Genomic DNA, 27,431 nt, shown 5'->3' with positions numbered 1-27,431 from the left:
TAGCACCCAGTAGTACCCTGGGGGTCAGAGAGCAAAGCGAACTCGGAGCCCGGGACAACGTCTGTGTCCTGCAGAAGCACTGCTCAAACTTCCCAAGGCCATTCAAGACTTGTCAGAAAACAAACAAACAAAAAGCCAAACCCTTGGACCATCTCGCACAGCCTTGTCGCGGCAGTTTTTACTCCTAACCTGTAAAAGCCGGGCTGTATTTCAAACATTCACCTACTTCTGAGTTCTCCTCTTGTAGTTTTGGCTTTTTCCTTGCGCAGGTGCACGTCCGCCACACGTTTCACGCCTCGCTCCCCGAACGCCTCCATCGCACCTCCTGCAGCTTGCGCACGCCCCACGCAGCCGTGGCGTCGATCGGCCGGAAGCGCCGTGAGCGATTTCCCGGTGCCGGCAGGCGGGGCACCGCCACCTTCCCGCCAGGCGAGGCGAGGGAGCCGGCGCCGTGAGCGATCACTCGGCGCTGGCCGCCGGGGCACCGCCGCCTTCCCGCCCGGCGCGGCGAGGCCGCCGGCGGGCCGCGGGCTCCTCCCGGTGGCGGCCCAGGTGCCGCTCTGCAGCGCGAGCCGCCTGCAGCTGCGACCCGCGAGCTGCAGCCGTTGCGCCCAGCCGCGCGAGGTCATGGCGCCTGGCCGGGGGCGGCGGGGAAGGCCTGTGCCGGGTCGTTAGGGACAGCTGTGGAGCTTCTCAAGCGGTGGCTCCATAGCTCAGTGGTTAGAGCACTGGTCTTGTAAACCAGGGGTCGCGAGTTCGATCCTCGCTGGGGCCTCTGACAGTTTTTAGGTGCTCTAGGAACGAGGAAAGTCATTTTGGTAGCGAAGTGCTAGAGTGAACGGGCTGCGGGGGTATGGTAATGACGGGGAGCAGTTTGGAAACAAACGCTTGGTAAAATCTGAGTGTTAACGATAACGTGAGCCGAGGAATCAACCCATATCGTTGTGCTGACTGGGGAGTCCGGGGCAGTACTAAGCTCTTTGGAAAACTGCATGGGGAGGAACGAGTCAATGTGTGTGCGGCTTGCATCGCAATTTCCCTGATGGAAGCTTTGGCAAAATGCTGTTAAGAGGTTTAAAAGGAACAAATTACCCCTGAGTGGAGAATAAACTGGACAGGATTATCTGACTCTTCACAGCTTGTCAGGCAAGCAGAGCTGTTATTTTTATTTCCGTGCTGGAGGCTGAACAGAGGGGGTGTAATAATTCTTTGCCTTTTTTTCTTTTCTTCCTCTTTTAGGTGTCCACACGAATTCTCTTCAGCACCATGCTTTAAAAATATGCCGTTGTTTTATTCAGAAATCTCGTGAGCAATGCATTTATTTCTAGCATGGTAAACACCGTGGCAATTGTTACAGACATCAAGCAGGGAAATTAATGTCTGTGCTTTGGTGAGGGGAAAGGACAACACCTGAACTGCACATGCTGCACAGGGCTCAAACTGTGGCAGAGCTGTTAAGCAGGCAGCGGCTGCTCTAGGCTGTGTCTTGGCATGCCAGATGCTGCAACTTGATGTGTTGAGAAAGATATGTGGGCTGTGGCATAGTATTGCAAGTATTGCAGTCTGTGTTTTACCCTCCCAGCTGCTATCACTTCTCTCCAGCTTCATTTCTCTGCTAAGAGTAGATAAAGCTGAGGTGATCTACACGGGACTATACAACTTGCCATTGTTGCGATGAGAGGACCAAGGGGCTGAGAAGCTATTCCCCCTTATGGCAGGAGCTGTGCTACACCATGAGGCCCAAAGAGTGCTTGAATTTGCTGTGCTTTCGGGTTCTTGCTCGTAAGAGTTTGCTTGGGATGACCCCTTGTTTGCAGCGCTGCCTCCCCATCCCATCTGGGAAAACAGTGCTTGGTTCTAATTGCAGTGTTACTAGTGGATTATCATCCTAGCCAGTTTCTCGGGTTTGGCAGTTCTGCCAGAGTCCTTGGGGCAGGTTCATGGACGTGATGATAAAACCCTAAAACCCACCCCTCAAGAGTATCTGTTCTCTCTGAGTGAAGTCAGGGAGCTGGGTTTCACTGCAGCCAACCAGAGCATCATCACATCCCTGAAATGCCACAGCTGGTCTCAAGAAGCAGTCAGACACACATGGTTATAAAGGCTGCGTGGTTTGTTTGTTCTTACAGGCTCATCCCGAGCAGCTGTTCCAGAAGTGCCTCTGCCGCTGGTCCGGGCAACAGCCCGCTGTAACTGGTATCTGTGTGCAGGGCACGGGGCTATAACGCGGTAGCTGTAGAAGGGCAGGCCACGCACGCAGTTCTCAACTGCTGTGCTCCCCACATCCATTGAATGTCTTAGGAACAGGATTCAGCTGTTCACGTTTGTCGTAGTTATGTGTCTGACCTGCCACGGAGTGGCCGCGTTTGGAAGCGTGAGTGGAGGTAACTCACCCAGTGCTGGCACGTAGATTGCGCTGTCATGTCAGGCCTGGGCACGGTGGTTACACAAGCGGCAGAGCGCGGCCGATGCTGCCGGAGGCCTCCAGAGGGAGAGCCAGCTCCTCGGAGCGAGCGGGCCGGGCCCGCTGCCGCCCGCTGCCTCCCGCAGCGTCTCCCAGGGCAGCCGCAGCTGCAGCCGCGCCGCGGGAGCGAGGAGAACTGGGCTCTACGCGGGCAGCGCCGGTCGTAACCAGCAGAAAGGAGGGGGGGCAGGGATTAGTGAAGGAAGGCGGGAGCACACGCACCCTTTCACCCCACAAGATCTGCGCTTGAGACCCCCTGAGCTGCAGGTGCTGCGGTGTGAGGTGGTTGTGGGTCTGGCCAGCCCCAGCAGGCGCCACGCGGTGCCTGCGATGGGGGCCTGCGGCGAAGCCGGCCTGGGCTGCTGCTGATTGGGCAGCCGCGGGTCTGGGTGCAGGGCCCGCAGTGCCGCACGCATACAGAGGAAGACCCAGAAGAAAGGTGTAGGCTCCTGCTGTGGGGGCCAGGGACCAGTCAGTATGCTGGCCCCTCGGTGAGCGTGGCTGCGCCCGGGGCTACAGGCAACCAGTCGTGGTAAAACAGGATTGCATCTTCTGCTGGACCTGTCTGGTTGCTCTGACTAGTGGCAGAGCCAATCAGTTCTACTTTATCTGCCACTGATGCACATGTGTGAGTAGAAAGCACATGTACCCAGGCTCCCTCTATGCGGATTTTCCCTGCCTTCTCCAGCCAGCATGGAACAATGTACACCATTCCCTGATCCCAGCCAAGGAGTGACCCCAAAATTATACTCTGTCTTCTACAAGTGATCATAGAATCAACCAGGTTGGAAGAGACATCCAAGATCATCCAGTCCAACCTAGCACCCAGCCCTATCCACTCAACTAGACCACAGCACTAAGTGCCTCATCCAGGCTTTGCTTGAAGACCCCCACCACCTCCCTGGGCAGCCCATTCCAATGCCAATCACTCTCTCTGGGAAGAACCTCCTCCTAACATCCAGACTATACTTTCCCTGGCACAACTTGAGACTGTGTCCCCTTGTTATGTTGCTGGTTGCCTGGGAGAAGAGGCCAACCCCCACCTGGCTACAGCCTCCCTTCAGGTAGTTGTAGACAGCAATGAGGTCACCCCTGAGCCTCCTCTTCTCCAGGCTAAACACCCCCAGCTCCCACAGCCTCTCCTCATAGGGTTTGTGTTCCAGGCCCCTCACCAGCTTTGTTGCCCTTCTCTGGACACTTTCCAGCACCTCAACATCTCTCTTGAATTGAGGAGCCCAGAACTGGACACAGCACTCAAGGTGTGGCCTGACCAGTGTTGAGTACAGGGGCAGAATAACCTCCCTTGTCCTGCTGGTCACCTGCGCTCTGTTTCTTACTGTAAGGAAGCTTTTTAGTAGATTTTGTTACTGAAGGTGATAACCATTGTTGTGATAACCATGACAAAACTTCTCTCAAAAAGCTGAGATTACCTTTTCTAGGTCCAGCGATATAGTAATTGTTGGTATCATTAGTAAATGCCTTTATGATTTGTTTCTCCAAGTTGTAGTACGAGGCCTGGACAGCACTAATTGCATTTTCATTTTTAACTGGCAGCAAAGTCTTTCAGAATCCCAGAGCATCTGAAAATACAAATACTTTGCCATCACTTAAAGACATTCTGACCTCAGGTCAGAGATATTCCTTATTACTGTGGTTCTTGAAGAAAACTTACACCCATCTTGCTCAGTTCAACAGCAGGAGTCCATACAGAAGCAGTGGCTGTTTCCTCCACAATTCTACTATTTCACTTTTCAGATATGCCACAAAAATTGACACATCTAACCACAGTTTACTGCAGTGTAATACCATTGTTTTTGACAATGGGAATAGGGAATCAAAGTCAGTGATTGTTTAACTGGTCTAGCCAGCAGAATTAACATTAAATATAAAGCCTTTCAATATACAGCATGCTTCAGTGTTGTAAAAATGCTGACAAAACATCATACATTTCTAAAAAAAACCCCAAACAATCCCTCATACCTAACTCCAAGCACTTTCAAAATCTAAGGATAATAAAGAATGTCTCTTCTTATGTAGTCAGAAGTTCTGACTTATGTTTCTAGACTTTCTGCCAGTAATCAAGTTTGATGGTTCTGGATTTGTGCCAGTGAGGTAAAACCAAAAAGTGAAAGCTGAGACCTTTTTTCTTCACCTGTGTACTGGTCTGGGTTAAAATTCCCAGAGACTCAAAGCCTAACAAAACAACATAAATAGGGTGCCTCTTCTCTTTGGAAAGAATGAGGTATAGAGAGTGAAAAAGGATAAACCACCCAAAGAATAGTCTTGCTCCAATTTGGAAGTTAAAAGGAAAACTTTTACAATAAAGGTATTTGAAGTAAGGGGAGTTACAAAAACATATAGGGAAAGAAACAAGATACAAAACCAGATTGGTGGCAATGGATGGAGGTAGACTCAGGAAGTGGCTGTTCCCCCTCATGGTAGGCTGGCCAGGTGGCAAGGCAGGAGCCGCTGGAACAGGATGCTGCTGGCAGGTGCAGCAGGGCAGAGAGAGAAAAAGGAAGTTCCTCTGTTTTTATAGGGGGTCCAGAGAGGAAGTGGGTGTGGGCTAACCATTGCACCTGGGGTCAGGTTCAGACCACCCCCAGGGAGGAGTCAGAAGGACCTGGGGTCAGGTTGAAACCACTCCCCAGGAGGAGTTAACCCTCAACAACCTGATGCAAATACAGCCATCAAGAAAGTAACCAACAACCATCAATGAACAGTGAAAATGTTTACTGGTAAAAAATTAAGGTGTTAACAGTAACACCAAAAAGAAAAATGTGTTTGTCTTCTAAAAGTACTACTTTTAGTGAGAAATTGTTCTTTTAATTATCTTCTTCTGGTTGCTAAAATAACACAGAATTCCTTGAGCGTAACAAGCTATCATGCTATCGTGTCAAGCTCTTCCAGGATGTTCCACACTTTGATGCCTGACCACATATTTTCACAAGTTTAATGTGTCTGTTAGTTTGTGTAGAGTTCATTTCATAGAGCACTACTAACAAACTTGCAAGAGCTCTTTGAAGGTGAGTCCAAAGAAATCTGAATACCAGCTGCAATATTAAGCCAGTCTGATATGTCCTCACCTCCAGATCAAGTTGTCTCCTTGCCCCTGCTCCTTTGTCATGAAATCTCTCCCTCTTCACAGAATCGCAGAATCTTAGAAGTTGGAAGGGACCTCCAGAGATCATCAAGTCCAACCGCCCTGCCAAAAGCAGAAATTAAAAGTCTGGTGTTCAAAACCAGACACAAGTCAAATGTATCCCCTGATGAAGAGGGAGCTCAGTGCCTTAGGACTTTGATGATGACACAAGGCAATCTTCACAAGGGAGTAACAGTAGACAAATCCATGCTTACTGGTATTCCTGGCAAAAGACCATATTTCTCAGCCACTTAGCTGTGGGTGGAAGGACAACTAATGAATCTGTTTGGCTTCTAGTATGAATGTTATTTGCTGTGATGTTAGCATATGAATAAGGATGCTTAAAAACAAAAGCCTCTGCTAATGAGAAAGTGCAGATGAATTAAATTCTTCAGTGTCTACCAGGAGAGTGACTGTTGTGTTTAAAGAAAAAGATTGGGGTTTATATTTTCAGGGCATTTTTCATAATGCTTGAATCATAGAAGAAAGGCAAACAGAAATGTCATATTGTGAGTCCCCTAGACACTTAACTAACTGTGCAAGATGTAATACTAACTTTGCATATACTTTTATATCAATGTCTGCCTATAGGTTTTGACGGTGCACTAAAGTGGAGATGTTGCCTATATAAGACAGAGCCTTTTTAACATAGAGTTTATAATCTAGGAATGGAAACACTGGGTCCTGGCAATACAGACTGTAGATGCAGTACAATAGATTTGAACATAATGAAATACATAGAGCATTAGAAGGAAGAATCCTTTTAAAATCTTCTTTCTGTGTAATTTATTGTAATGGTGATGAAAAAGAGCAAGGGCATTTGAATTTAGAAAGGATGAAGCATTGCTAATTTAGAATCTGTGTATCTTATATATAGACAATTACTGCCTGCTGACATCACTAAATAAAATGGACTTTCTTCAGGTTATTACAATATTTCTTGCCTTCAGGTAACCAAAAAATAGCATGCAAGTAGAACTAGTCTTAAAGACAAGCTTGAATAAAATTTAGAAACATGACCTTAAAGTATTAAGAAAAATAAAAAGATAGTTCATCTTTCTTGCCTGCCTCTCTGTGACTGTCTCTCTAAATGTAACCAGTTGCATCTTACCTGAATATTACTATAAATTAATCTGGAGACTGTAAATGGAGGTTTTATACTATTAAACAAAGCCAGTACATCAACTGTGTCCACCTCTATTCAAAGCAGAGAGGCTGCTCTGCTGACAACAGAGCAGGCAGAACACTACCTAATGCTGCATGCATCTGACTGCCCATCTGGCTATATCTGATTACCTCTCAGACAGACCCTGTGCACAGGCTTCTTGCAAGTAAAGCACATTCTTTCTTTCCAAAGATAAACAGTGGAGTTGTTCCTTTCGATCACCAAGCTACAGACTATTTTTGGACAAGAATGCTGTTGCTTGCAACCCCCCTGCTGTAACTGTGAGACTCACTAATGACCCTGATGCCCATACATATAAACAGTCTCAAATCATGATATATTCCTTCCTGAAAAGAGGCTATGGATATGTCTCTCTGGTCCCTTTAGAGCACTGGTATTGTAGGTTGCATTGCCACAGTAAGAACTTTAATTCATAACAAAAGCCATTTGTAATAGAAATTAATAAAGGGCAAAACCACTAAGATGAGTATTTCTCACTGCATGTAGCAGCTTTATTGAGACAGCAGTCTACCAACATGCTAGTATTTCTTTAGATTGATAGAACACACTGTTGAAAAGCCATTCTGTTGAACAATGCAATAAAGAGACCATAATTTAAACATGACCACATCTTCCTGTGTGCTTCTTAAGACAAGGATGTGGTTTCTATGCCCAATTCTTATTGAAAGTACTGCATGTTTGTAAAATTAAACCAGATAGCATGAGAAAGCTCTAAAATTCATCCTAAGGTGCTGAAGCTTGAGCTCGCTGAATCTACAGGCTGCCTGTCAGCTCAAGGTAGCCCTTCTGAGCTCTGGCGAAGCAGTGTACTTGTTCCAGATTTGAGCCAGGGAGAAATCAAAGATGTGGGTCTTGTGGATGATGAAAGAATTAGCATTTAATGGAGAACCCGAGTGCTGAGTGAGAACAGCAGAAGATGTAACTGGAGACAGTGTGTTAGCTGTGGCATGCTGCAACACCACTGCTGTTTGCTTAGCTTAAAAATGTCACTCAGTCAGTGCAGTGGCACTTTTCAAAACATTGCCTGTGAGGTTATTATAATTAAAGTGCTAACACAATTTGTTCACATTCTGAGTAGCAGAGAAGAGATCTCAACCAAGGGCTGAGACCTGATAGAAACTTCAGATAATCCCTTGACATTAGAATCAGGGATTTTTAATGCCTGTTTTTCACTGTGATTTTCATCTCTCTGCCCCATTCTGCACAGCTTGCACAGCACATCTCAATTCTCCTCCAGCCACCTGATGCAAAAGCAATGTACTGAAGTATTACAGGTGTCCCTCAGAAACTGGGACTGTTACAGTATGCAGCCCAACATAGCACAGACAGGCTGTGTTCCAGCTGTGCTTCAGGGATGAGGGGAACTTGCTTTGTAGAGGCATTAGCGACTGCACTCAAGCGCAGCAGCATCAATCACGAAGAATCAATTCTTGCTCCTCCCCTCAGAGCTTCGAAGTGCCAGAGGCCAGCTGCCCTGAAACAGAGTTGACTGGTTCAGGCAAACCTAGTACACCTAAACCACCACTGACAGCAGCCTGTATCTCATCCAGCCCTCAGTGATGTTGCTGCAACAGCTCAAGCCTCTGATCCAGCATGTCTTTTACTCATTCGTCCATCCTCTCCCCTGGGCTTTCCACACATCCTTGCTCTCTTGGCTTCATACGGCTTCTACCTTTCATTTATCTCTTACTGTTCTGATCTGCTTTTTAAAAGCCAGTCCTTAATTGATATCTCTTTGTTGCTTTATCTCACTGCAGAAGCCCTTCAATATGCTTTTTCAACACACTTTCACAGATGAGTTAAATATTTCTTTAAGATTTTCCTGTGATTTTTTGCAAGACATTTATGTTCTACTACTCCAGCATTTCCAATGTCATTTAATATTCCACCTGTTTTTTTCTTTTCTTTCTGGGGTTCAATTTCCTTTTGACTAAGAAAAAGAATCTAGGTGAAGATGTAATGCATCTGGACAATTAGCCACTAAAAAATAGTTTGCTGAAGGTATGAGCAATACTGAGATCTCTATAAACATTGGCTTTGCAGACAATGTGGATTCAGGCTGAATAGTTTGCTTAATCCTCAGTGCTCTGCTAAGTGATTTACCAAGGATTCTTTTTAATAAACTTTCCTGAAGCAGCTATATTCTCCTGCTATCAACAATCCCCAGATTTGTAAATACAGTTGCCTACCATGGCCTAGAGAGTTTAAATCCTGAAATAAGATTATGGTGACATATTATTTTGTCTCATAAAATTTACGTCATATCTGCTTGAGTCAAAAGGATGTTGGCATCAGTTATTCCATGGTAATTGAATTAAAGTCGTGTTAACTGAGTAGGAAAATTAAAGTCTATTGGGATGGGACTGGGTTACTGGAATTTGAGACTTAATTCACTCAGCCTCTTGGTTCAGTGTATTTCATTTAAGTGAAAACAAGGTCAATTCACTTATATTTTCTGCTCCAAGGCATCTTCCTCAGTCAGCATTTTACCCATCTCTACTGCACAGCTTTCACTGACTTCATTCTGAGGAAATGCTGTCTGGATGCTAAGTAAGGATTTGGCTCTGATGACAAGTCCATCAGTCCATAGGTAAAAAGTGTAAGGATAAAAAGAACTGTATTGGCATAGAATATCAGTGAAGTGCAAGAGTAAGAGTGGGAATTACACTCTAAGTTCTGCACAATCTCTATCTTAAATGGTAAATTAAAAGTTACAGCTTCTAAATTTGCAATATCAGAGTGGAAGGTTGTGCTAGTTTGAAGCAGGCTAGAATGTTTTGGTGAAAAGAACTAGATAATTGGCTGAAAAAGGAAAACAATGGTTGTGTCTCCTTCCCTCATCAGTCTCGCTGAGAGCTCTGGGAACAAGAAGGGTAAACATTAGATAACATTCTCCATGTCGTTCTCTCTCTGCTTTTGCCTTCAGACCGAGCCACATCTCCTTAACCTCACTGCCACTAACCTTCCTTCTTAACCTCTTGGCTGCACCTCTATTCTTTCTCAGGATTTGGGGTAAGGTTGAGAGGGGCAGGGGGAGGTGTTGGGGTGGTTTGAGAGCCCCTCCTGGGGACTCAGATTTCTGGGAGGGGAGTTGTGCTTCTGTATTACTTATCCTTTGTATATTTGTGTATATAACTGTATATATTGTAAATATCTGCTTGTATATTGTGCTGCTGTAAATAAATAGCTTCATTCATATTCCTGGAGCCCGTCTGAGTTAGCTGGGGCAATTTCTAAAGTGTGTGTGTGTGGGGGCGGGTAACAGCCTAAACCACCACAAAGGTTACTAAGTCCTGTCCATACAGCTCTCATTTTTGGTTATTACATACCCTGAATTTCTGAGTGTGGTTTTGACAGAGCTGCAGACAACTTCTAAATTTGTTTAGATTCCTAAGGATATCAAAACTTATTAATTGGTTAAGCTGTTGTTTCCTGGATAAATCAAGGCTATTGTATGTATTCTTTAATAATTCTTTACCTTCCCATGCTTTGCTTAATGTTGCCTCTCAACTTTATCAAATTTTTATGTTAAAAAAATTATATCCCTCAGAACACTTCCTTGCCTCCCTTTTCAGATCCTACAATATGAAATGTTTTCTAATGCTAGCCTTGAAAGAAAGACTAGCTGGAAGAAGCTCTGCAAATGCTTCTGATACATTCTGAGATAGTTCAATCAGCACCAAACAGTTTTGCGATAGCAAAAAGCGGTGGTGAGAAAAAAGAGAAAATGAAACCTTGCAAACACTGAGAGACAGGTTTTGCTTTTTTCCTGACCACAATAACAGTGCAACATGGAGGCTAATGCAAAGGATAATCTGCCTTATTATCTCAATATGGTTTACCTATTGAAAAATTATTGAAGGATATAATTGCAGTCATTGTTAGCTGCATTTCTAATTATTATCTGTGACAATAAATGTATTAACAGTTAAGCTTTAAAAAGCCAGTCAACTAATTAGTTCAAGAGAACTATTCAAAATACTGTCCCTCAGGTTATTATAATTAAATTCCTAATATACATAGCCTATATTTCAAATCATAATTCTAATGTAACTTCCTCCATGCAAATTGGCAAATGCTAGGACACTGAAATATTGTAGAGTATGTCCTCTTGTCCTAAAGTTGATGAAAGAATTAATTGGAATTTCAGTCAGTCAGAAGAGTCATCTGAGGCTGGGTGGGCAAAGAAAAGTAAGTGCTGCAGAGGAATCTCTGCTGAATCCAGAGATCAGGCACACATTCACACTAGCAAATCTCTGATCTGCAAATCATCCCTAAAGAGGTCTTAGGGGTGGTATCAACAATAGTGAACTCTGCAATTCCTCAAGGGTTCATCTCTTATTACCTTGACATTTAGACAGTCTACACAGCAAAGTACTCTTCCCCTTTGTGAACTTGTAACGTGTAGTACAAACACTTACAAAGTCTTTTTACATTAACATTTCTCTCATTGCTACCAATGAATGGCAGGTAATCACTGGTGTGGGATGGAGATCACCCATGATAGGGTGGAAATATCAGAGAAGATTTCTAAATAGTGATGGATGTGGACAAAATTAGAAACTTCATTTACCATTTCCCTTTGACCTCTAAAGTGCTTTCTAATATCTCTCTGCCAAACTACTGCCTCTTCTATTAAAGCTCCATTCCAGCTAAGAGTGGCTTTGACTGGATAACTTAGACTCCTGTCATTATGTTTCTACTCCAAGCTCCAGAGATCAAATTGTATTTTGTGCAAAGTTGTTTTGCTAATGTAAGTGACACTACTTTGATGGGGAATGCAGAAGAAAATATGGTAACACACCTTGCTGTTGACTCAGGGGTAATGAATGTGGCCTGTAGTTTGGACTTCTGATGAAGATTCCTCTTTTCCCTCTTCTCCACCCTCATCAATTTGAGAGCAGGAATGTAAGAAGGCAGAGATGTTATAACACTTGCTGTTTGACGTGGGGCAGTCATCTACCACAACACCTTTGTCTTAACTTCCTAATTACAGGCATTCTGCCTTTGTACTGTATGCCTTTGAATGCAATCTTACCCCTTTTTTGAGTTTCCCCTGCAGACAAGATCTTAGGTGACTCCTGCTAATATCCTCATTTCTGCAATGCCACAAAATCCACAAGCAAAACCTATAGATCAGTTTCTACTTGCAGTTAAATCAGATAAGGGAAGATAAAATTTAAAACCCTCCAAGGGAGAGATTAGTCTTGCATGGTCTAGTAGCTGTCCCTGACCTTCCTTTTTGAAAGAAGATAGGAGGGGGTTAAAAAAGGCGTTTTAGTCACAGAATATTTATTATTAAAGATGTATTTTTACTTCATGGTAAAAACAGAAGCTATTACTTGATCTCCTGTTTTAAAAGACAAGAAAAGGAACAACCTTAGCTGCTTGCACTAGTAAAGGACTATTATTATATATTAATAAAGAAACCTAGAGAAGTTTAGGGAAGATGTATAGGAATGTAGTGAACTAGATTCAGATGCAATACAGGGCTTAGGCACATGTGATCCAGTCCAATGTGATCCAATTCACTATGGCAGCCTGTCAACTAAAGTTACTATAGGGAAATGCATTAATGCCTCGATGGCTCAGTTAATTTCTCAGTTCACATATCTCAGCTGATGAAGATCAGCAACTTAGGAATATAGTAACAGGTAACTTATTGATACTCCTTGTAGACAAATGTACATCTCTTTATAAACAGATATATATCTGCAAAATAATTCATGTCATGTATTCAAAAAATTCCATTATTGCCAAATTACCTATTTTAGGGGAACTTCATATATATCAAAATTTAGGACTTGTAGTTAATGACCTGAAAGTATCAATGTAGTCACTGTGAATTAGTATAAATACATTATTGTACAATCTGCAAATCTGAATATTTTGATAAGATTGTAAATAGTTCAAATTATAATGAGTAAAGGCCAGCTGGTTGAATTGATATGGGCATGTGTCTTTCCCATCTGGGACTAAATACTACCAGACATTCACCATGATGCTGGTAAACTCGACTGAAAATGTTTGCTGTACCTCTAGGATATGAGGTAGGTATTTGTCTCCTTCCATTCTGTTGATGTACTGCAGAGCATGCTCTTTGAGGTGGTCGCTCAGAGGAGCATTTTTTCCACCTGCCAGGGTCATAAGATCTTCAGGCCAAAGGGTACCTGTGAAAAGAAACTCAAGCATAACATTGCAGTATCACAAAATCACAGAATGAACCAGGTTAGAAAAGGCCTCTAGGATCATTGAGTCCAACCTATCACCTAACCCTTCTAATTAACTAGACCATGGCATGAAGTTCCTCATCTAGCCTCCTTTTAAACACCTCCAGGTGCGGTGACTCCACCACCTCCCTGGGCAGCCCATTCCAATGGTTTATCACTCTTTCTGTGAAGAATTTCTTCCTAATGTCCAGCCTAAACTGTCATGGTAGGCCTGATGGGCTGAAATAGGCTTATATATGTCCTGGCTTGCCCAAGCATGTTTTTCTGCTCTCCCTCCTTCTGTTTTGGGGAGAAGCAACCATGAGAAAGAGGACAAAGAACCTGGAGCCACTGAGTCTAAGGACTCTGGCTTACCCAGACTTGTTTACATCCTGTGGTAAACAAGGCACACACACTTAGCTTGTGCCTGCCTTGTGCAAGGCCTATGCTTTCCCCAAATTTGGGTAAAGCAAGCCTATGGTTTCATCTAATCTGGTCAGGCTTGGCTAACTGCCATTCTGATTGGCTATTTTTGTGTCCAAAGACCCATTAGTGTCAGGCACATTAAAAGAAGAGATACTCAGGTAAACAACATGCTCTGCCATTGTATTTGTGCTTGCTGTTGCCTGCTGCTATTGCTTACTGCCTCAGTGCATCCTGTTTGCCTGGAAATTCCACTGTCTCACATAGGAATAGGCTCTGAACGCCCCCCACAATTGTTCTGTATGGCCAGCATGACACTGTGCTAAGACTGCACATCGCAAGGCATCCTGCCTACACCTGAAAGTCTCCTGACAAGATAGGAAGTCCTGGAGACACATAGGTCACCCAGAGGAGCCAAGGGACAAGGTCAGAGACTGTCAGCCTCCTTTCCCAGCGCTCTGTGAAGCCTGGGGACAATCAGAAGCTTTGGTGACAAGACAGTAACAGAATTCCCTGAAAGTGTTTGGGTACTGTCTGAAGCTGTAGCTAACCCCATGGGTCAGGAGGTAACATTTTGTGAGTAAATATTTAAACCCTCTTGTAATTCACCATTGCCTTCATCCATAAGCAGAAAGGGGCTCCTTGATCCCATCTAGTAGGCAAGCCGTATATTGACTGCAAGCAGTATTTGGCCACCAAAATCTCCTCTTCCAGTTCAGTTAATGTTTATATATTTTTTGCAAGTTATTTCTAAATATAGTTATTATCTGTATAATGTTTCCATGACTGTGCAAAAAAACGATTATTATTAAAATTAGTGGTTGGGGGTGGCAAGAGTTCTGAATATCACAATTAATAAGCAATATTAATTTTTGAATTAATTAATTACCCCTTCATAATATAAACCTGGCCTGGCACAGTTCGAGACTATGTCCTCTTGTTCTGTCACTGACCACCTTGGAGAAGGTACCAACAGCCACCTGGCCACAACCTCCTTTCAAGTAGTTGCAGAGAGCAGTAAGATCTCCCCTGAGCCTCCTCTTCTCCAGTAGTGCACTGTTTGCTAGGAATACTTGAGTTCATAGATGGAGACAAAACTGCTAATTGCTGACAGTTATGGTCACAGGAATTTAATTGTGGCTACTTCCCTCTGCACTGACAGCACCAGTTACCCAGCACAGGCAGAGAACTTGCTGACCAGAAGGTCTTCCACAGAGAAGTTTTAGTGCTTCCAGACTGTTTGCCTCAGTTTATTCTGTGATGAGCACAGGTATGGTCTGGCACACTTCCTCTGCACAGGGCTGCTCTCACTGCTGGCTAGAAATCACACCTTCCCATTACAGATATGCTAAGAGCAGAAGCTCCAAACTGTGAAGGATTTCAGTGTATGAAGACCTGGTGTAATTTCAAACTGGAGTGAGAATGCAATTGATTATTCTTTGAACAGGCTTTTACCACAGCTGACAGACTTATTTTAAGGTGATATACTAGAGGCCACATCCCCTGAGTCTGCCTGTGGATATTATCTGAGACTGCAACAACTCCACTAAACTGAACATCCATTCCCTCTACTACCTTCCTCCATCCAAAAAGGCAAGTTATTCTGAAAAGCCAAGTTCTTCATTTGGAAAGAAGTTAGCTTGGTTTAACACACTATATTTTGATAAATACACGATGCTTACACAAGGACTGTTCGTACCTTTCCAGGCATTAAAGCAACTAGCCTACCATTTTGCAGCTTCTCCTTTCCCTTTCTGTGGAAGAGCATTGTAGTTGCTCTTATTAGCCCTCTGTTTGTCCTCAGAGTAGTTGAGATTGTTTCACTTCTTAATCTTCTATGGTGGATTTCAGCAGGCTCCATTATCATGCACACCTGTCTCAGATAGATGTTTGCTGTATTTTCTCTCCAAATTCTAAGTAGGTGTTCCAGACCACTGAAATGTATTAAGAATCTGATCACAGTTGACCTTTTTATGAAGGCTTAGGCTATGATCACTTTACCCTTTTACATTTCTTTCTGCATTTTTCACCATTCCTGCTTAAGACCAATGCAATGCTCTCCATCTTTTATCTCAAATGTATTTATAAAAGCTTTTCTCACTGCCTTTTATGTTCTTTGCTGGTTGGAGCTCATTTTATGCCTCAGATTTTCTGATATTATCTGAAAATCACTTTATGTTTAGTGAGCATCTGTGTTTCCATTTTTAAACGAATTTTTTTTTAGGCCATTAGCAAGCTTTTGATGTTCTTGATATTCAGCACTTACAATACTTCTTATCTCTCCTCTGCAGAGGGATAGCCTGGTATTGTTTTAATATAGAACACTGCTGTATTATATTCCAAAAATACCAAAAGGATATTTCAACATTGGAAGAACCTTTTTTTTTTCCATTTTATTCTATAAAAAATAAATCATAGCAAATTGATCCCATTTCAGAAGAATTTGGGTTTTGATATACTGTGTATGAGGTAAGATTTCATTAAGCCTTTTGGAGCCAACTGCTGTTTTAATAACAGTGTTTCAAAAATGAACAACATCCCCCAGAACAGGAGCAAAGAAAGAGTGTGATGGTTTGGGTGTTCCCTGCCCCCCCACACTTTAGAAGGTACCCAGACTAGTCTCAGCCAGCTCTGGGAATATAAGTGAAGCTATTTATTTACAGCTAGCACAATATACAAGCAGATATTTACAGTATATACAGTTATAGACAGAAATAGACAAGGTAAAAAGGTAATACAGAAGCACAACTCTCCTCCCAGAAACCTGAGTCCCCAGGAGTGGCTCTCAACCACCCCTGCACCTTCCCCCAGCCCCTCTCAACCTTACCCCAGTCCTAAAGAAGAACAGAGGTTCAGCCAAGAGGTTAAGAAACAAAGGTGAGTGGAAGGTGAGGTTAGGGAGATGCAGCTCAGTCAAAGCCCAGCCTGAGAGTGCAGACAAAATGGCCAGAGTGTTATCTAATGTTTACTTTCTTCTTGTTCAGCAAGACTCTGAGGGAAGCAGACATCACCATTGTTTTCCTTTCACAGCCTATAATCTACTTTTTCTCACCAAAACATTCTAGCCTGCTTCAAACTAGCACAAAGAGAAAATTAAAAATAGACTGAATAAGGCTAACATGGCCAGAACATGTGTCTCTTTAGTTCGAAGAAGAGGAGACTGAGGGGTGGCCTCATTAGTGTTCATAGATACATAAAGGGTGAGTGCCAAGAGAATAGAGTCAGGCTCTTCTCAGTGATGCCAGATGACAGGACAAGGGGCAATGAGTGGCAGTTGAGGCATAGGGAGTTCCATGTAAACACAAGGAAAAGTTTTTTCACTGTGAGGGTGACAGAACACTGGAACAGGCTGCCCAGGGTGGGTGTGGAGTCTCCTTCTCTGGAGATAGGCTGAAGATGAGCCAGCAGTGTGCCCAGATGGCCAAAAGAGCCAATGACATCCTGGCCTGCATCAGGAACAGTGTGACCAGCAGGACAAGGGAGGTTATTCTGCCCCTGTACTCAGCACTGCTCAGGCCACACCTTGAGTGCTGTGTCCAGTTCTGGGCCCCTCAATTCAAGAGAGATGTTGAGGTGCTGGAAGGTGTCCAGAGAAGGGCAACAAAGCTGGTGAGGGGCCTGGAACACAAACCCTGTGAGGAGAGGCTGTGGGAGCTGGGGTTGTTTAGGCTGGAGAAGAAGAGGCTCAGGGGTGACCTCATTGCTGTCTACAACTGCCTGAAGGAACATTGTAGCCAGGTGGGGGGTGGCCTCTTCTGCCAGGCAACCAGCAACAGAACAAGGGGACACAGTCTCAAGTTGTGCTGGGGGAAGTATAGGCCCATTCTAGTGTCCAATGACTCTCTCAGTGAAGAACTTTCTCCTCACCTCAAGCCTAAATTTCCCCTGGCGCAGCTGGAGGCTGTGTCCTCTTGTTCTGGTGCTGGCCACCTGAGAGAAGAGAGCAACCTCCTCCTGGCCACAACCACCCCTCAGGTAGTTGTAGACAGCAATAAGGTCACCCCTGAGCCTCCTCTTCCCCAGGCTAACCAATCCCAGCTCCCTCAGCCTCTCCTCGTAGGGCTGTGCTCAAGGCCTCTCTCCAGCCTCGTCGCCCTTCTCTGGACACACTCAAGCATCTCAGTGTCCCTCCTAAACTGGGGGGCCCAGAACTGAACACAATACTCAAGGTGTGGTCTAACCAGTGCAGAGTACAGGGGCAGAATGACCTCCCTGCTCCTGCTGACCACACCATTCCTGATGCAGGCCAGGATGCCACTGGCTCTCTTGGCCACCTGGGCACACTGCTGGCTCATGTTCAGGCGGGTATCAATCAGCACCCCCAGATCCCTCTCTGTCTGGCTGCTCTCCAGCTACTCCGACCCCAGCCTGTATCTCTGCATGGGGTTGTTGTGGCCAAAGTGCAGCACCCTGCACTTGGAGCTATTGAAGCCATCCCATTGGCCTCTGCCCATCTGTCCAGGCGGTCAAGGTCCCTCTGCAGAGCCCTTCTGCCCTCCAACCCAGCCACATCTGTCCCCAGCTTAGTGTCATCTGCAAACTTGCTGATGACTGACTCGATGCTTGTTTACAAAAGGTACCTACAAAATAGTATTTCTATGAACCAGTTGTTGCTCGCAGTTCTAAGCTATTCAAAGAGCACTTTGTCCCAAAACTTTGTTTCTAGACATTCTAGGCTTTTCTTAGGGTGATAACATGTCAGTTTGTTCCTCTGCTGAATTGTCCAGCACCGTGATTCTTCCTCTTCTTGAACCCCACTACTTCACCAGCCTCTGCTAGAGCACAGAAACTGTTCTCCTGCATAACTCCACTCAGTGACCAATCTTCTCTAGGCAATTATTTATATTTTTAGTTTAACATAGTATTTTTTTCCTTAGGTTTATTCCAAATTATGTATGAGTTACATTTCTCATTTTCCTTGAGGCTGGTTATAGTCTGCACTCTATCCCATGGGGGAGGGAGAATTGTCTTGTAAAATGCAAGATATTCATTTTTTCTCTACTGGCTTCTTAGATATGCTTAAACTGCTGAAAGTAAGCAATATTCCTCCCTTCCACCCACTCCCATACTCTTTTCTCTCCCCTCCCATACTAATATTAGGCATCTTCCTCTGCAGCGTGTGAGCTGAGTTCACATCTCAGTGGTTGTGAGCAACTTCAGGCACTCACAGTGTCTGACAATGAAAGCACTGCATAACCTTCTAAACAGCCTGCACGTACACTGGCCAGTCAAGCTGTAGTAGAGCTGGTATTTTCAACAGTGTCAGTAAATGCTTGGCAGCATTTCTGGACTGTGTGAGAGAGACAATTAAATTGTTCCTCAGCCCTGTAAGCTGTTGCAAAATGAACTGACTTGCCACTGCTTTGGGTGTAGAATTCTTACCAATGTGAAAGAAGGTTGGAGTAAGCCTAAGAAACAGTGTGAGCCTTATAAGGAAGCTTGTGTATCTCTAAGTAAATAAAAGTAGTCTGAAGACCTATCTGTAGCCTAATGCCTCATCTGTGTTAATATTCATCGGGAGCTGAATCTGTTTTCCTGTGGCCTTTGCACAGTGTGGTAGGGAGGCTTAGCCTGTGCAAGCAGCTAGGCTGCAGCGATCTACTGGCCATCAAAAAAAGATTTACGTTGCTTTAAATAGACTTGTAGAAATCTGAAATACTTTAATCTCCTAGCTTGCAGCAAAGCATTTGCAGTGCCTGGATTTATTTATATTCTCCTCACATCCTCTGGAGCAAGAGATAATGGCTGATAACATTTCCTTCTACCCCACTAACTTTCCATAATTATTGTGCAAAGATTTCTGCACATGTCCCTGAACTTAAAGTGTGGTGACAGGGCTGACTGTGCATAGCAGAAGATCTACTTACTAGAGTAAATAGGAATTAAAGAGTAGGGATTGGATACATATTTTATGGATAAGCATTATGTGGGAAACAATTATTGTTGTGAAAGAGGAGGTGGTTCATTAAATTTTAAAGTCAAGGAATTTGAAACTCACCACTAGCAGATTTGTCCTGATCTTGGACAAGGGTAATGGTGAGGTGGAACTCTCCTTGCTGTGAGAAGGGAAGCACTGTGTATGACAGACATTATGTAACAGCTATATGTTTAGTATCCACTCCTTAAATCTTGTTTTGGATATTTCAGTGGCGTTTTTGACGTGCTGGCTCAGTTGCTTTCATTATTGCTGTGATTTGAACTTGAACTTTTTGTCTGTCTGGTACAGGAATTGGTTGGATGAAGTGCTGAGCAACCCAGATTCAGAGCCCTGATGTCTGAACTCCTTGGTTAAACACACATGGCCCCACATTTCCTGCTCCTTAACCCTGACTGCTGGATTTAGCAGACGTGATGAGGAACTCTTTGTCAGAGCACTGACAGATTTTACAAGCCCAATCTGCCCAATCTGGAGTCTTCCCAGCTGTATTCACAGCCCATGTCAGCCTCCTAGGGCCATCAGTCCCTGCCCCAGTGATGCTGCAGCAGGGCAGGTCTGCAGCGCCCCACAGCTCTGCCCCGGTGAGGTCATCCTGGTTCCCAGGGTTCCTGCATTCCCAGTCTAAGGCTGGAGCTGCTCAAGGTGCCTCAGCATCCTGCTTCTGGCTGGGGTAGCAGGATGGGCCCAAGCTGCCAGACCCTGCCCAGCTGCTCTGGGGCACTCCACACCACAGGGAGCTGCTGGCCATTGCTGCACCCTGCTTCTTCCTTTCAGTCCCACTTCCAACTGGATTTTCTTAGTGAAATGTGAAATGCAATCTGGTACTTCTTTCTACCAGAAAGGTCAACCTAAAGGTTATTTGGAAATGTTCCTTCATGCCTTATATCCAGAGAGATCTCTCTCTGTAGGTTGGAAAAACAGTTTATCCTGTGGTGCTGTGCACAATTTCAACTTGCATATCTGCATAAAATGTATCAGTGGCTCAGTTCAGAATTTGCTCTCAGTTCATCCACATGCTGACATTGCAGCCTCATTCTTCAACATACTTTTCACTTCAGTGCTCTTTAATTTATGATGAGTTTTTCTCCTTAATTTATGCCATCCACAAAAGTTGTGCCCAAGGAGCATGCTGGAGTGAGACAATGGCTGTTTTTGACAGTGAGGGAACAGCTGGAGTTATTGACTGTCTTGATCTTTGACTGGTCATTTGGGAGGTTACTAGATAGCTGCCAAATTGATAGAAGAGAGCAGATTTTTCTGCATATAAAATTTCTAATGAGGTTTTTCTGCCTGAAGTCAGAAAGCTAGGACCAGTGAAAGAAGATGTGCTAGGCAGATTGAAGGCCATGATATATATATATACACACACATATATATATATAAAATGTAGATTTGCTAGGCAGATTCAAGGCTATCATATATATATATATATATATACACATATATATATATAATGTAGATTTGCTAGGCAGATTCAAGGCTATCATATATATATACATATATATATATATATATATAAAATGTAGATTTGCTAGGCAGATTCAAGGCTATCATATATATATACATACACACATATATATATATAAAATGTAGATTTGCTAGGCAGATTCAAGGCTATCATATATATATATATACATATATATATATACATATATATATATATATATGATGTAGATTTGCTAGGCAGATTCAAGGCTATCATATATATATATACGCATATATATATATAATGTAGATCATATTTCATATGTATCATATTTCTGGTCAATGCAGAGATGGAGATGAAACTGTTATGTGGATTTCCTAGGTCCTTTTACTCTTCCTAAGATGGCTTGAACAGTGCATGCAGCTAAGATGGTGCTCCAGATGACTGCCTCGCTTTGCACAGCCTGTGTCACTCCCTCCTCTATCCCAAGTCACCCTAAACCTTGTTGACATAAATGTAATGACCCAGGATCTATCTCCATGGGGATTTCCTGTGGCATCTTGAATGAGCATGACTATTATGCATCATTGTGCTTGAGTATAAAAGAGGTCAGTAATATCCAATGTTAAAAGAATAATTTTCTGTTATGGCTTCAGATTTAATTATTTGATTTTGGAAGATTCCTCCCAAAACTTCCTCTTTTTTTTTTTTTTTTTGGACAAGTTTTGCTGTAATATTTTATCACATTTTATCATTGGTTGCTATTTGTCTTTTTCACAGAATGTTCCAGAGTTGTATTGTGTTAACAGAGTAAAAACTTGCACCAGTTAAATGTTTTTCATACAGCAATAAAACCAAAGCTGATGTTAGAAAGGATGAGTAGGGCCTACGTTGAGCTGATCTTTGCATAGTAAACATTAGTTGTCCATAAAGAAATTAAATTTTATATGCATTTGCAACAACTGACAGGCTTGAAATAAAGCTTCTTAGATATCCTATATTTATTACCATTTGGCCAAGATTTTTAGAATATGCAGTGCCTATTGTGCAAGATACAATAAGTGGGTTTTGTGTTTTTCATTAATCCATTTAAAAGCTGGGCATTTATAGTGTCTGTGATTAAAACCTCTTAATATTGTCTAGTAGGTTTTGTTCTGTTTCTCAAAATGGCAGATGTTCACAGAATTAATAACAAGAAAGTAATCAAACAGCAAACATCCATTGGGCCAATACAAATCATGGTCTTTTGATCTCAACTGGGACCAATAAGTCCATCACACCAGGAAGCAGCTGTCCACGTTTCTCACAGACCTTCCATAAAGTTCAGATACCTGAGTAATAAGCTAATAAATAAATACAATGGCCTTGTAAAAGACCTGGTTAACATATATGGGTTGGAGTGGCTGGAAAACAGCCAAACAGAAAGCGATCTGGGGGTGCTGATCGATACCTGCCTGAACATGATCCAGCAGTGTGCCCAGGTGGCCAAGAGAGCCAGTGGCATCCTGGCCTGCATCAGGAATGGTGTGGTCAGCAGGAGCAGAGAGGTCATTCTGCCCCTGTACTCTGCACTGGTTAGACCACACCTTGAGTGCTGTGTTCAGTTCTGGGCCCCCCAGTTTAGGAGGGACATTGAGATGCTTGAGCGTGTCCAGAGAAGGGTGACGAGGCTGGGGAGAGGCCTTGAGCACAGCCCTACGAGGAGAGGCTGAGGGAGCTGGGATTGGTTAGCCTGGAGAAGAGGAGGCTCAGGGGTGACCTTATTGCTGTCTACAACTACCTGAGGGGTGGTTGTGACCAGGAGGAGATTGCTCTCTTCTCTCAGGTGGCCAGCACCAGCACAAGAGGACACAGCCTCAAGCTATGCCAGGGGAAATTTAGGCTTGAGGTGAGGAGAAAGTTCTTCACTGAGAGAGTCATTGGACACTGGAATGGGCTGCCCAGGGAGGTGGTGGAGTCGCCGTCCCTGGTGCTGTTCAAGGCAGGATTGGAGGTGGCACTTGGTGCCATGGTCTAGCCTTGAGCTCTGTGGTGAAGGGTTGGACTTGATGATCTGTGAGGTCTCTTCCAACCTTGGTGATACTGTGATACTGTGTGATACTGTGATACTGTGATATGTATTTGAACTCAGGTATTGGAACCACCCAAGACATGTGCAGGTTTTGTCTGAGTCTGCACTGAACTGATAGCTATTTCATCTGGAGACTTGCATGGTTCTTGGTAACGTGTGTGTGCATGCATGTCTGCAAATTGAATCTACACTATCTTATACCTGCAGATGATTAAGCATTTGCCAAAATTTCTCAGTACTGAGATTATTTATTTGAGACCACAAAGAAGAAAGAGATAGCTTAAAAGCTCCATAGCATAACATGCACTGCTAAAACAGTCCTCTTACTGCTTGTTCATTTGACATAACACTGATAGAAATTCTGAGATGTGATCTCTAATAGTGAGCAGTGTCAGCTGTCTGACTGTATAAGGCAGCTTTTAGATGCTACTTGTTTATTCAAATTTATTAAAAAGGCCTAAGAATTTCAAATGCTTCTGCATATGCATAAGCATTTAAGAGCCAGATCAGAATTCAGTCTGGATGTTCTGATTTAGGGCATTGAATAAATAATGGGATGAAAATCAGGAAATCTGGGCTTTCTTCCACACGTTACTGCTTCTTTTGCTAATTTTTAACAAATCTGTTTGTGCCTTGGTTTCCCCATCTCTAAAATGAGGAATATTTCACATGCCTGTATTTGTAAAGCGTTTTGAGACATCAATTACATTTGGTCCATCAATGGAAAAGTTTGATTTATCATCTTTTCTTCAGTGCCTGCAACTCATGGACTTTTTGGAAATGGATTAAGCAAATGCACTGGTGGAAGAATAAACAATATAAGATTTATAGAATCATAGAATCAGTCAAGGTTGGAAGGGACCACAAGGATCATCTAGTTCCAGCCCCCCTGCCATGGGACACCCTACCCTAGATCAGGCTGGCCACAGCCCCATCCAGCCTGGCCAGGGACCTCCAGGGACAGGGCCTCAACATTTAGCAGAGGACTAAACTCTCAAGCATATGATGAATGAATAAGTCTTGAGAAATTCAACAAATTAAATACAAATATGAAAGTTGAGTAGTCATGTACAGAATGGGATTAAGGAAATTTACAGCTTCCCCGTGAAGCAGTGAGAACTCAGTTCAGTCATAGCTGCCCAGTGCTAATCATTGCTTGCTTTTGTTGGGTTTTTATGTTTGTTTGGTTTGCATTGTATTGTTTGGTGGGTTTTTGGCTGTTTGGTTTTCTTTTTTTAATTACAATAGGGTAGAACTAAGAAACCAAGATGTTCTTGTGGAAAAAAGTAGCTTCAAATACATGTATACAAAAAGGATTCTTGACTTCTCCATGTGTTTTTATACCCACAACAGAAATTAGGTAGAAATTTTTTCTGGAAATAGAATCAGATTCTTTTTCTGGTACATCTGAGTCTAACAATGTTGCAGTTTTGAATTCATATGGGTAAGCTGGCAGTAGTCAGACTCAGACAGATTTATGGACCCTGACAAGACTCAGATGTATCCCAGGAACAGCAGACAAGAAGTAAATGCTGCAAGTGAATGTATAGTGAAAGTCTGAGGGAATGGTTCATGAAAGCAGTTTAAGGAATTTGGCTTAAAATCTACTTACCTTCCTGCTGTTGGTCCCTGTTAACAAGTGGCAGACTTCTGTCCTGCCCCTCCTGCTGTCTTGCTGGGTGTCTCGGAGTCGTACATAGTGAGCTATGGAAACAGAAAAATCAGGAAAATCAAGCCAAATCCATTAGGAGTGAGCTCATGCATCAGCTGCTCTTTTTTTTTTGTTCTTTTTTTTTTCAATGCCACACATCTGCTAATTATCACTACATGAAACTAGCTGATGTGTGGCACTGCAACCTACTCCTTATTTACAGCATAAAACATCTTTATCCTGCAAGGGCAGAGCCAAATGTTTTACAAGCAATCAGTCTGCACATTTGAAACAAGCTGTTTCTATAAGTCTACCACTTGGTAGTAAGAACTGATAATTATAGATAAGGAAGTGGTGGTGGCAGGAGGAAATGATGGAAGGGTTTTTCATCAAACAAGCATCTGAAAGCTTGTATCCTGCTGCTGCTGAAGCACAACAATATCCCCAGAAGTCACTGATGGAGACCTTAAAAATATAATGAGATATGATGGGCATATCCTAAACAAAAACATGTAATGTAAAATTAAGTTCAAGTGTCCCTGGCCTATAATTAGCTTAGAATACAAGGTCAGGAGTTCTCTGCTCTGACCTCAAGGCTGTCAGTAGGCTGCAGCCATTTAAGTAGCTCTGAATAGCTTTTGAAAATTAAATAAAAATCAGTAAGAAGCAGGGAGCAAAGTTTTGGGTTTTGTTTGTTTGTTTGTTGGTTTTTTTCCTCCTGCAGCAGCTCTGTTTTGATTAATAAGATGGCTATACTGGTCTATTTTTCAGTTTTCATAATGCAGAAAATTTGAGGAAGGCTGATCTGTGAGACTACTCAGGTGCTCTGTGGTCTCATCCTGTGTCCAATGAGAAATATTTTAACAATCCCTAACTCTTACAAAACATATGGAAGGAAATTTTGTTTATATTCTAATCCATATTTCTATGGAGAGCTTGCAATTAGAGTCTGTTAATGTTTGGACATGTCTGAAGATATGCTATGCAGATAGGCAATATAATACAGTATATTCCATAATACAAGGGAGGTTATTCTTCCCCTGTACTCAACACTGGTCAGGCCACACCTTGAGTACTATGTCCAGTTCTGGGCCCCTCAATTCAAGAGGGATGTTGAGGTGCTGGAACATGTCCAGAGAAGGGCAACAAAGCTGGTGAAGGGCCTGGAACACAAACCCTATGAGGAGAGGCTGAGGGAGCTGGGGTTGTTTAGCCTGGAGAAGAGGAGGCTCAGGGGTGACATCATTGCTCTCTACAACTACCTCAAGGGACATTGTAGCCAGGTAGGGGTGGCCTCTTCTCCCAGGCACCCAGCAATAGAACAAGGGGACACAGTCTCAAGTTGTGCTGGGGGAGATATAGGCTGGATGTTAGGGGGAAGTTCTTCCCAGAGAGAGTGATTGGCTTTGGAATGGGCTGCCCAGGGAGGTGGTGGAGGCACCGTCCCTGGAGATGTTCAAGAAAAGCCTGGCTGAGGCACTTAGTGCCATGGTCTAGTTGACTGGCTAGGGCTGGGTGCTAGGTTGGCCTGGATGATCTTGGAGGTCTCTTCCAAGCTGGTTGATTCTATGATTCTATGATTCTATATACCAATTTCACTGCAGCCCATCAGACTCCTCTGAAATTCTTTTTCCTTATCACTATCGCCTGTCTCCTCAGTAAGGGGTTGATATGAAAATGTTTGCAATACACAGAAGGGGCTTTTCACTGGTGTGAAGCAATTATGTATAATCCACATTGCACTGGGCACTCAGCCAGCCAGGGTTGTAGGCAAGTGCCATATGTCATTTCTCAAGTACATGATACATCATTGCTTGAGACCCAGGCATATTTTACCACACACATTACCCTTCCATTTCTTGTTTTTATCTGTGGGTTCTGCACGTTTCTCATTGCAAGCTCTCTGCCTTCTGTTCTCGTTGGAAATCACTTTGCTGAATATGGATACTGTCAGCACAACCAAGAGATCTCATTTCATGTAAAAGTGAAGGGTTGATTTGTTAAAAAATAATTTATCATTATCAGCATCACCCTTCCAGCAGTGCTGTGAATCTAGCCATAGAAATCTGGCCTAAACTATCTAAATTCACTGCAGATGTACACACAATGTGGAGAATGAAACAGCATTATTCACTTATGATTATCTTTGTCGTGAACAGTTTGTGCTCTAAAAGATACAACTTAAGACTAAGACAGCTGGAAGACCCCAAACTTCATGAATATGGCTGCTGTGTGGCATCTTCTCTTTACTTCTTTTTCCATGTGAATGAATGTTGTGAACAGTTGCTAAAAGATATAGTGGAGGAAGAATTCTGAAGAAGAACTGAACTAGGAGAATTTAGAGCTGCACATTATCACAAGACTACACAGCTGCTTCATGCTTTGAGAACAGCAGAGGCACAGAACAAGAACAGCAAAATGTACCAGTTTGACTCTTCTCCCATATTCTATTTGGCCTGTTCATAAGCATGACACCATACCCTGGTTTTCACTTTCAGTCATCAACCTTCCCACCGTCGGTTACAGCCTCAGGTCCCTGGTCAGCTGTAAGAAAATGCCAAAGGCTGGCAGTGACCCATGGAAATACAGAGTATTTATTTACCTGATGAGCAGATGTAGCCCTTGCAGAAGCCAGCACCACTTCTGGTAGCACTATGCAGATTAGTTTGAGGTGACTAGTAGAAGTTCCCCAGCCATACAACCCTGAAGGGAAGGGATTATTACAGTTAATTTATTAAGTATTAGCTTTGATTATTTTTTTTAATATCATATAATCAATGGAATCTCAAGGAGAAATGTTCCCTGGATACGTTTTTGAGTCTTTTATGTATTTGTGCATCTTAATTCACGAGAAACTCTCCTTACTAGGTAATTTGTACAGTTTTGTTGACTGTAGAATGGTATCTGTGTTCAAGATTGCA

At 43.3% G+C, this 27,431-nt stretch overlaps 1 long non-coding RNA gene and 1 other non-coding gene across 2 annotated transcripts; one reads left to right on the top strand and one right to left on the bottom strand.

Moving 5' to 3' along the window:
- The first annotated feature begins 702 nt into the window (after nucleotides 1–702).
- TRNAT-UGU (transfer RNA threonine (anticodon UGU)) lies at nucleotides 703–775 on the top strand. The gene has a single exon. It is a non-coding gene; the product is annotated as a tRNA-Thr (tRNA).
- Nucleotides 776–5,292: 4,517 nt separating this feature from the next.
- LOC135180915 (uncharacterized) lies at nucleotides 5,293–27,171 on the bottom strand. The gene is made up of 4 exons (XR_010304603.1): nucleotides 27,113–27,171; nucleotides 24,472–24,563; nucleotides 12,829–12,962; nucleotides 5,293–5,669 (listed from the first exon to the last, which is right to left on the bottom strand). It is a non-coding gene; the product is annotated as an uncharacterized LOC135180915 (long non-coding RNA).
- Between the last annotated feature and the right edge of the window lie 260 nt (nucleotides 27,172–27,431).

This window comes from Pogoniulus pusillus, chromosome 1 (genome assembly GCF_015220805.1).
Source record: "Pogoniulus pusillus isolate bPogPus1 chromosome 1, bPogPus1.pri, whole genome shotgun sequence".
Classification (NCBI taxonomy): domain Eukaryota; kingdom Metazoa; phylum Chordata; class Aves; order Piciformes; family Lybiidae; genus Pogoniulus; species Pogoniulus pusillus.
The sequence above is the reverse complement of the archived record's forward strand: the minus strand, read 5'-3'. Positions and strand labels throughout refer to the sequence as shown.